This window comes from Panthera tigris, chromosome E2 (assembly GCF_018350195.1).
Source record: "Panthera tigris isolate Pti1 chromosome E2, P.tigris_Pti1_mat1.1, whole genome shotgun sequence".
Classification (NCBI taxonomy): domain Eukaryota; kingdom Metazoa; phylum Chordata; class Mammalia; order Carnivora; family Felidae; genus Panthera; species Panthera tigris.
In genome coordinates, this window is record NC_056674.1 from 41367747 (window position 1) to 41377409 (window position 9663).

The 9663-nt window shown below is 40.2% G+C and overlaps 1 long non-coding RNA gene across 1 annotated transcript in view; it reads right to left on the reverse strand.

The window, feature by feature from the left end:
* Positions 1 to 8986, reverse strand: part of LOC107180393 — a 286205-nt gene extending 277219 nt beyond the window's left edge. Inside the window, exon 1 of the long non-coding RNA XR_006212057.1 lies at positions 8941 to 8986. This is a non-coding gene — a long non-coding RNA (uncharacterized LOC107180393). The remainder of the gene's footprint in view (positions 1 to 8940) is intronic.
* Positions 8987 to 9663: the final 677 nt, after the last annotated feature.

Here is a 9663-nt window from a genome sequence, read left to right on the forward strand (position 1 = left end):
TGAAAATGTACTTTTCAATCCATATTATTAGCCCAACAATATATGATCCTACACTCTTCAGTGTATGCTGTTTTGCTAGTTTGTCTTTTTGTATTTTGATTGAAAGTTGTATCAAATAGGGGCACCTGGGTGGTTCAGTCAGTTAAGCATCTGACTTCAGGTCATGATCTCATGGTCTGTGAGATAGAGCCCAGTGTCAGGCTCTATGCTGACGGCTCAGAGCCTGGAACCTGCTTTGGATTCTGTGTCTCCCTCTCTCTCTCCCCCTCCCCCAACTCATGCTCTGTCTCCCTTCATCTTTCAAAAATGAATAAACATTAAAAATTTTTAAAAAAGAAAGTTATATCAAATATACATAGCCTGTGATATTACTAACTTAGAAGTACATATTCATATTTTGCCTGTGCTTTAAGATGATTTATGACTCACAGAAACGATCTGATCTTCAATGGTATGACAGAAGCCATCAATGGAATTGCCTGCCACGTTAGACAGGATGTTTTCATTTTCTTCCATGGTAATTGGTCTCTTCAATTAATTATTGGGTTGTGGGGTTTTTTTAGCCAATTTCAGTTATTTCTATTTCTTCCCTAATAAATTTTATCAATAATTTTATTAATGTACTGACCTAGAGTGTGTACATTTTAATTGCATTCTCTTATTTTTAAGCCTTCTCTATATTTGGAGTGATCTAGTCTCTAATTTTCCTTAAGGATAAATGGTGATTCTTATTTTTTAATAAGATGATAAGAAATTGATCTAGTTGATTGGTTTATTTATTTTTGATAGAGGGCAGAGAGACAGACAGACCTAGACACTGGGCTAACTTAGTTCTTTTATTTTCTAATTATTTCCTATTTCAGTTTATTTCTATTCTTATCTTCATCATTTGTATTTGCCTAGTATCCCCAGGGGTTTTGGGTTCTCAGTCTAACATCTGAAAGACACTGATTAATTTACTTTTATTACTTCTTATTGACTAAGGAATTGACTTCTGTTATGACTTTGCCTTGGAGTAAAGCTTTGGAACTATAACTTGTGTTCACAATAAAATATTCTTACTTTAATATTATTTCTAAATAATTACTAACTTAGGTCCCATTACTCTTTAACCAAAAATTAGTTAGAGGGGAATTTTAATTGTTATTATTGTTTTGACTTTTATTTTTCATCTGTATTTATCTGACATTAAATTTGGAGAGTTGATCTTATAAAATACCCCCTATAAGGAATGTATCATGCTTATTCTTATGGCTTAGCATAAGAGCAAATGTTATCAATCTTCCATGAAAGCCTAAGGAAACATTTTTATTTTAAAATATGAATGTTATTATTTTATTTAAATTTGTCTATGTACTTATGTATTTTGAATCTCTTCCCTGCCAAGGATAAGAGCGGTATGTCTCAGCCTCCCAAAACAAACACGTGTCTGTAAATTTCCCATTTTATTTTGAACACTTTTAGCCTTATATATTTTGATGCTATGTAATTCAGCAAATAAATTTTCATGACTATTTTATCTTCACTGTGGATTGTAAAATGACATTCTTTGTCTCCTTTAATATTATTCGGCCTGGAATAAAGTTTGTTGGAAACCAATGTTGTCAGCGCTGGTTGCTCTGTTTTTGCATTTCCTCGATAATGTGTTTTATCCAATTTTTCCAACGTCCTTTGTCTTTTAGTTGTATGTAACACCAGGTGGGAATTTAGTGTTGAACATAGTAAGAGAAGTTTGGTCTTCTCATTGTTGGAGAATATTGTTAATTATATAGAATCTTTTAAAAGGGTCTAAAAACATCAACAGAAGCCTCTCCCGGGCAGTCCAGGAACCTCTCTCTGTGCGGTTTCCTCTGGGATGCAGAGCTGTGAACTATCAGCCCTTCACATCATTTTACTCCTGCCTGCTGGTGAGAATGTGCTGCTTAAGCAAGCACGCCTCTAGGCTATAGAAGCCATTGGGCACTCTGAAAACATAGGCAAAATGAGAAAGGTATGTAAGACGTGACTCCTAGGGAAAATCCCAGTGTTTACAATAACAATATTATCAATCAGGTACTTCTTCGTGTATTTTTCTCCCCACTGCCCTCTTCTCCTGTACTCTCAACATAACAGTGGAGCTGTAACAGTGTTGAGCTGGCAGGGGGATAAGATCACAGGAAACTACCTATAAGATCTTACAGATTTTAGGGAGCATCCTCTCTGCCCAAGGCAGGCTTAGATAAAAACGTTGCCTGTCTGCAATGCCAGATGTCAGGGTCAATACTAACTGCCAAGAGATCTGCTCTAAGCACTGTCAATGTACTTAAATACCTGTGCCTCAGTTTACTCATCTATTAAAAAGGATTCAATGAGGTGCATAAAAAGTGCTGACAGCAGATTCTTGGCATATAATAACTAAGATGAGAATCAGTTAATGTTATTATTGACTGACTTGATCATCTTGTTTTATATCAGCTTTTCATATTGCTTGACCATTTCCTTCTTTAACCACATTTTTAGTTTTTTGGTCTACATTTTGTTTTTGCTTATTTTTTCCCCAGCAGTTTGGAAGGAGCTGTTTTACAAATTTTGCTTTGCTCTGCATTGCTTTTATATATTTGAGTCATTTTTTTCTCTGATTCACAAGATTTCACATCAACTCTCACCTCCTTGTAAGATGAGCAACGTAGTGAGTTTGTGTTTTTCACCTCCCTTTCATAAACCCATTTCCTATTAGATTAGTACTGGACGATTGAGAATCATCTCTTTGAAGAATTATATTTGCATTCAAATTAGAAGGATATTTACAGTTTTTGACTTTAAATTCATTCTTTTCTTTGCTTGTAACCATCCTTTTCATACCATGGCTTCCCATTCTTGAGTCTCTAATTTCAAGTCAGTATCAGTGTGTGTAACTCATATTCACATTCTTTCCCCCCACTGAATAAGATTTTAGGGGAAATTTAATTTAAAAGTTTTTCAACCTGTTTTTTGTTTGTTTGTTTGTTCATTTTGTGTTTGTGTAGGTTTTCTGGAGATTTTTGTTCTGTTTGTCTTTTGCTTTTGGCCCTTACCGGCGAATGGGCATTTGGCTGGTTTTCCCATTCTTGAGTCACATGTTTTTCTCTGAAAACACTGTACCAGTCACTCTATTTTCTGGAATTTGCTATGGTATTCTAGGTGTAAATCTTCTTTTCATTATCTCTTCTTATAATACAGTGGGGATGTTTGATCTCCGTATTTGGATCCTTTCAGCTTTAGAAAATTGTATCTAATTATACCCTTGATGATTGTTTTCTTTCCATTGCTCTTTTAATCTTCAGAAATATCGAAAATTTATGTGTATTATATCCATTCTCTGCCTCTCTATCCTTTTCTCATCTTTTTATTTGTATTCCTGTGACACATATTGAATGCTCAATAAATACGTAAGAAAGAAAGAGAGCAGGGAGGGAAAACGGGAAGGAGGGATCTATTTAGCGGACATGTTTTGAATTTATCCTAATCAGCTTGGATTTGACTTTCTGATCATTTCTGTCTTAACTGTGGGTAGGGAGCCATTTACCTCCTATTACTCTTGCAATCTTTTCTTGTATCCTGAGCTTCATATTTTCATATGTTTGTGTTATTTTTGAAATGGCTTCCAAAGACCGTTTTAGGACCCGTCTTCCCGTATTTTACCAAACATTCTCTCTGTTTCCTCCACACCTCACTTTTACAACAAATGATTTTCGGGGTGATGTTATTTTTCTTTCGTACTGTAGTACTTCCCATTCACTACCACTGACTTGTTTTGTGATAAACGTTCTTGAATGATGCCACACGGATTTGCTCGTCCGCAGGAGTGTTCTTCCACTCAGGTACTGCGGGACCAAGGTGAGATCCTCTCCTAATCCATCTGTTTGGTTCTCTGACATGTGAAATCAATGAATCAATGAAACACAGAAGTCACGTTTATTGTCAGCACTGCTGCCAGGGACTTTCCTGTCTCTGCCCCCACACAGCCCTTTCCATATAGGAATTATGGTCCCTGAGATGTAAGGGGGCCCTGTTCACCCTCATTGCTTGTCTGAATTTCCTTTGACTAGGCACCAGTAGGATGGAGCAAGATATGGGGGAGTCAACTGACCCTTCCAGAAGAATAAGTGCTTTAAATAAATGACTATTTTTATGATTGGTATAAATCCTGAGTCTCTGAGCCAGATAGAGAGAGTGTGAAAATGTGTGTGTGGGGGGGGGGGGGGAGGGTGTATGTGTGTGCAGCGGGTGAAGTGGAGAATAAAATTTCATCCTCCATACTTTATACATGCAAAATACACTTCTGCAAACTACTGCTTTTTCTCTCCACTCACTTTAATTTAGTATCTGTTAAATCCAAGGATATATTTTTTCAGATAGGAAATTAACATAGACGACAAACCCCCTGAGGACAGGGACTATGTACTTACTTCCCCCAGTGAATCCCATGGCCTAGCCCATATATAAGACTGAATGAATAAATGAGGGATTAAATAAAGGTTGGGATGGACTGAAACAGCCCCACATTTTTTTTTATTACGGACAATCTTCTCCGTATCTTTCTATTTATATTGGTTTACAAATATATTTTTCAAATTATTAGATTAGAAAATTATTCCTACCAGCATCCAGCATATGGTAATGATTGTAAGGGGAATTTTTTATTAGTCCTCTTTGTAAATTTCAATTTCAATTATTTCAATTTCTTATATGTGAGAAGTGTTGAAATTAACAGAATTTAGTTCATATAATGTCAAGGAGTTTGGTATGCACATGAAAAATTACCGTGACTGTTACAGGTTTTTTTCTTTTGTTTTGTTTGGTCAAAGTCCCTAAAAGACAGTTGGAGAACAAGGGAACAAAAAAGCCCCCAAATCCCAGGACCGAACGCAGCCATTATTTAACATCTCCATATGTTTCCTTCCAGGCCCTCTTCTCAATGTTGAGCCTTGTGGCTGTGGGTGGAAAGGGATTCATCAGCCAAATCCTACCGGGAGGGTCAAATCGTGGTATTTAGGAAGAGGCGTGAAATCTATACCCCTGTAGCTGAGACACTCCTTTTATTATTTGTATTTTCCCATTTTGAAAAAATAATTGCTGCTGCCAAACACCCTCCCCAGCACTACACCCCATGGCAATCAAAGGAACCGAACCATATCTGGGTGCAGAAAACAGAGGGGGTGCACAGACAAACCAGAGAAGTAGCTGGATATGGTGGAACACAATGGAGGAAAGCAGAATGACCTTAGAACATGACTTATAATAAGTTGTGTTGTTCACATTCTATGAATTTAACTATTTCTAGTTGCAGGAACCTAGAAAATCCTGCATCCCATAGTCCTCGGCCTGCCCCACAGAAATGTGACCTTGGGACAAGTCTACATGTGTCCAGAATGGCATGGGAAGAAGAGAGCTTGGATAGCGAAAATGAACAAAGTGAGAAAAAACAGACAAATGTCTTGGAGGAAATTGGAAGTTTTTATCCAGGCCCTGCTTTGTAACATTCAAAGGTTATGTGAATCATGGGTATGCCAACCGTCTAAATATCTCCATAAAATTTTCATTTCAGATTGAGTTCAACCATGCTGACCCGCCCTCTGACTCCTTTATGATATCCTCAGTTCAACCACACCCTTCACCCTCCAAGTCCCGTACAACACGCTCTGTCCATCACAGAAATCCAAATCAGGCTCAGACTAATGGGAGACAGATTCTGATACTCAATGAGGACAGAGCAGAGGAAAGGCCGACTCCCCACCTCACGGAAGAGGGCTCTTTCCAGATGCATTCCTGTGTGACTGTGCTAAGTTTCAGACGTTATTGGATATTTATTAGATGGGTTCCTTTTTTACCGTTAAGCATTTTAACATGCGTTATATAACATACTTTGCTTCTTATTTTCACTTACAATGATATAATCAAGTATCTCCATTTTATTAAATGGCTGTTGTAACTACCATTTTAAGAACTGCCTGATGCCCCGGGCACTATGCACACCACCCTCTATTTCTCCCAGGGTCAAAGATCTAGACAGAAGAAGTTACTTTGTAAAATCCCAATGTGGACTATTCACTGGAAGGACTTAATGATTTACACCAAGGGTTCAGATGTTTTGATACTTTGTGAAGACAGATGTCTCCCACCCAAACCAGGAAATGTACCATTCAGAGTCCTGTGTTTTTTGTTTTTTTTTCAACGTTTTTTATTTATTTTTGGGACAGAGAGAGACAGAGCATGAACGGGGGAGGGGCAGAGAGAGAGGGAGACACAGAATCGGAAACAGGTTCCAGGCTCCGAGCCATCAGCCCAGAGCCTGACGCGGGGCTCGAACTCACAGACCGCGAGATCGTGACCTGGCTAAAGTCGGACGCTTAACCAACTGCGCCACCCAGGCGCCCCCAGAGTCCTGTGTTTTATTGTCGCTTTTTTTTTTTTTTTTGGTTTTTAGCACTACTAACAAACTCTCTGTTTTTCTGTTTATAGACAACAACTCCTTAAGTAATATAGTAATTAATTAAGTAGCTACTTTATATAAAGCTGCCAGGGGTTCGGGGTATCACTTCAGAAAGGGGCATGGAATAATAAAAACTATGAGCCCAGCCACACACACTTCTTCTGGGGTCAGTTGTTGGATATTTTGATTTTAATTCATAGCAAGAGGTCCTCTGGCAGGGCCCGGTCCTGGAAGCTGACTGACGGAATTGAGGGGATTTAAGAAAGAGGAGGAAGGCTGTAACCAGAGCCCAGAACGCCTTCTCTTTTTAAAACAACAATAAATGATGACTCTTCTCTCTCATATATATATAAGGCTTGGTAATTTCTGAGTAAAATAAATTCAAAATAAGATGTGCAGCCATGTGAAATACCTTTGGTTAAGCTGTCCTGTGAATGACTAAATTCAAGACACAGATGTGAGTGTATATGTATGTGTGTGTGTGTGTGTGTGTGTGTGAGAGAGAGAGAGAGAGAGAGTGTGTGTGTGTATGTGTGAGAGAGTGAGTGTTTGTGGGAGACAGAGAGGAAAAAAAACACATGTATTTAATATAAACTAGGTAGAAATAAAGATAATGCCCTTCTGTTCCATACAAGGGAGGATGGATTGGAAGTGGAAGCCATCTGTCCCCAGTGAAGGGTATTTTACCAGTGACATTGTTTAAGAAGTCGGTTGTGTTGGGGCCCCTGGGCAGCTCAGTCAGTTAAGTGTCCAACTCTTGATCTTGGCTCAGGCTGTGATCTCACGGTTCATGGGTTTGAACCCCGCATCACAGAGGCTGCTTGGGACTCTCTCTCTTTCTCCCTCTGTCTCTGCCCGTGTGCTCTCTTGTGCTCTCTCTCTCAAAATAAATAAATAGACATTAAAAAGAAAAGTCAGTTGTGTTATTACTATTAAAGCTCTATTGCAACACACACACCACTGTCTGTACTCGGGACAGAACATTCGCACTTGCCAAACCTGATGTGCCACCGGTCCCCTCAGAAGCACCTTATCACCCTTACAAAACAAAATCAGCTGGGGTAGTGGTTATAATTCCACTTTAAAGACGAGGAACCTAAGACTCAAAGAACTGAAGCAACCTGCCCCCGGCCATGTGGCTCATAAGAGGCCAACTCAGGATTTGAACTGCATACATTTGGAGTCAAAAGACTACATCCTGTGAGACACACTGACTGCATATTTATGGTGGCTAGAGCTTTTATTCACAGAGAGAGAAAGGGGAAAAGCAAGAAGAGTAAGAGGGGAAAAAGAGAGAAACACACACACAGCGAGAGTGAGAGAGAGAGAGAGAGAGAAGTTACAGAGTGGCCATTTTTACAGTTTTGGGCCTAAGATCTTTCCCTTCTTGCCTGATAATATTTTAAAAAAAATTTTAGGGGCACCTGGGTGGCTCAGTTGGTTAAGCGTCCCACTTCGGCTCAGGTCACGATCTCGCGGTCCGTGAATTCGAGCCCCGCGTCGGGCTCTGTGCTGACAGCTCAGAGCCTGGAGCCCGTTTCAGATTCTGTGTCTCCCTCTCTCTGACCCTCCCCTGTTCATGCTCTGTCTCTCTCTGTCTCAAAAATAAATAAACATTTTAAAAAAATTTTTAAAAAAATAAATTTTAAGCCAGAAGTGTTATGTTGAAGTCCTACCCCTAGTGCGTCAGGATGTGACTGTATTTGGACACGGGGTCTTGAAAGACATCACGAAGTTAAAATGGGGTGATTATGGTGGGCCCTAATCCAATGTGACCAGGGATCTTGTAAAGAGGAAATTCTGACACAGAGGAGATACAGGCACCGAGGGAAGAAGATGTGCAGACCCAGGGAGAAGATGATCATCGACCACCTGAGAGCCAAGGAGAGAGACCTCAGGAGAAACTGCTCCAGACGTCACCAAGCTCCTGGACGGTCCGCCTCCAGGAGAAAAGAAGCGTCTGTTCTTCGAGCCACACGGCCTGCGGTATTCTGTTATTATGGCAGCCCCAGCACACGCACACTCTGTCAGACTCACATGGAGGCAGCACGTCTGGGGGGCTGTCCCATGCTGACACTGACAAAGCCGCTCTCCCCACGTGACCTGTTAGCGGGGCCCTGCCACCTCCGCAGGAACAGGGTTCCAGGATCAGGCCAGGACCCACTGCAGAGACGGGACTGGCTCCAAATTAACATTTCTGCTAGGGCACGACCCCACCTTTCTCTTTTTTTCTGTGTCAAGCCGACGTTTCCCAGGAAGTTGGATTAAACGTGCGCTGGCAGCCTTTGGCAGAGATGGGCCCTCGTACGGGCGCTGGTGAATCGGGGCCTTAACCAAACACGAAATGACAGAACTGTTTCCAGCGGAGGGCTAACTGAGCCAACTCAAGACAAACACAACGTATTTTGGCATTGCTTTTGACAGATGGAAACAAAACAAACATTAGCAACCGGACTGCAGCTAACAATATGCAAAATTAAAGAAGATACCTTTTTAACTTCGTCTGGGAGCCCACCGGCTTTTCTTATAAAATCTGCCGAAGAAAAAAGAAGACAGAGCTGTTAATCTCGTTACACAACCAGTTAGCACATGCAAACAAGGGAAATTAAAAGTCTTTGCATTCAGGGGAGGAAATAGATATTTGACACATATATTTATTAAGGAGACTGGACTGGAAAATAGCACTGCTGTATTAATCAGAAATGGTGTAGGAAATACTTAAATAATATAACAGAATATGCACAGACAGCATAAGCTGCTTACAAATGGAAGCCTAAGGTCCAAGTATTTTTATTTGAAGGTTAAATTTTCAATTAATTTTTTTCAGCTTGTTGCCATCTCTTCCAAGCATCACTGTTAATTGCCATAAAACAATACCTCTCCCTGTTTAAATTCTGGACATGGAGGCCAGAAGCCGTCAGCCATCTAATGAGCATCAGCGTATTGTGGCAGAAATCAAAACCACTCTGTAAGAGCTGAACCAAAACATCAGGCCCCGAGAAGTCAACAGATCGGTTAAAGCCCCTTTTTCCATTTGCTCAGTTTTCCAGAAGTTACATTTATAAGTTCCAGCCTGTCACTGGAAAGTACAAATAGAAGCCTTCTTTTATTGGAATTTCCATACATCCCAACTTCGGGGATTTGTGGCAGCCAAGGGTCTGTATGCCCACTTACTTGCCGGCTCACCAGAGAAGGAACCTGACGCTTTCTTT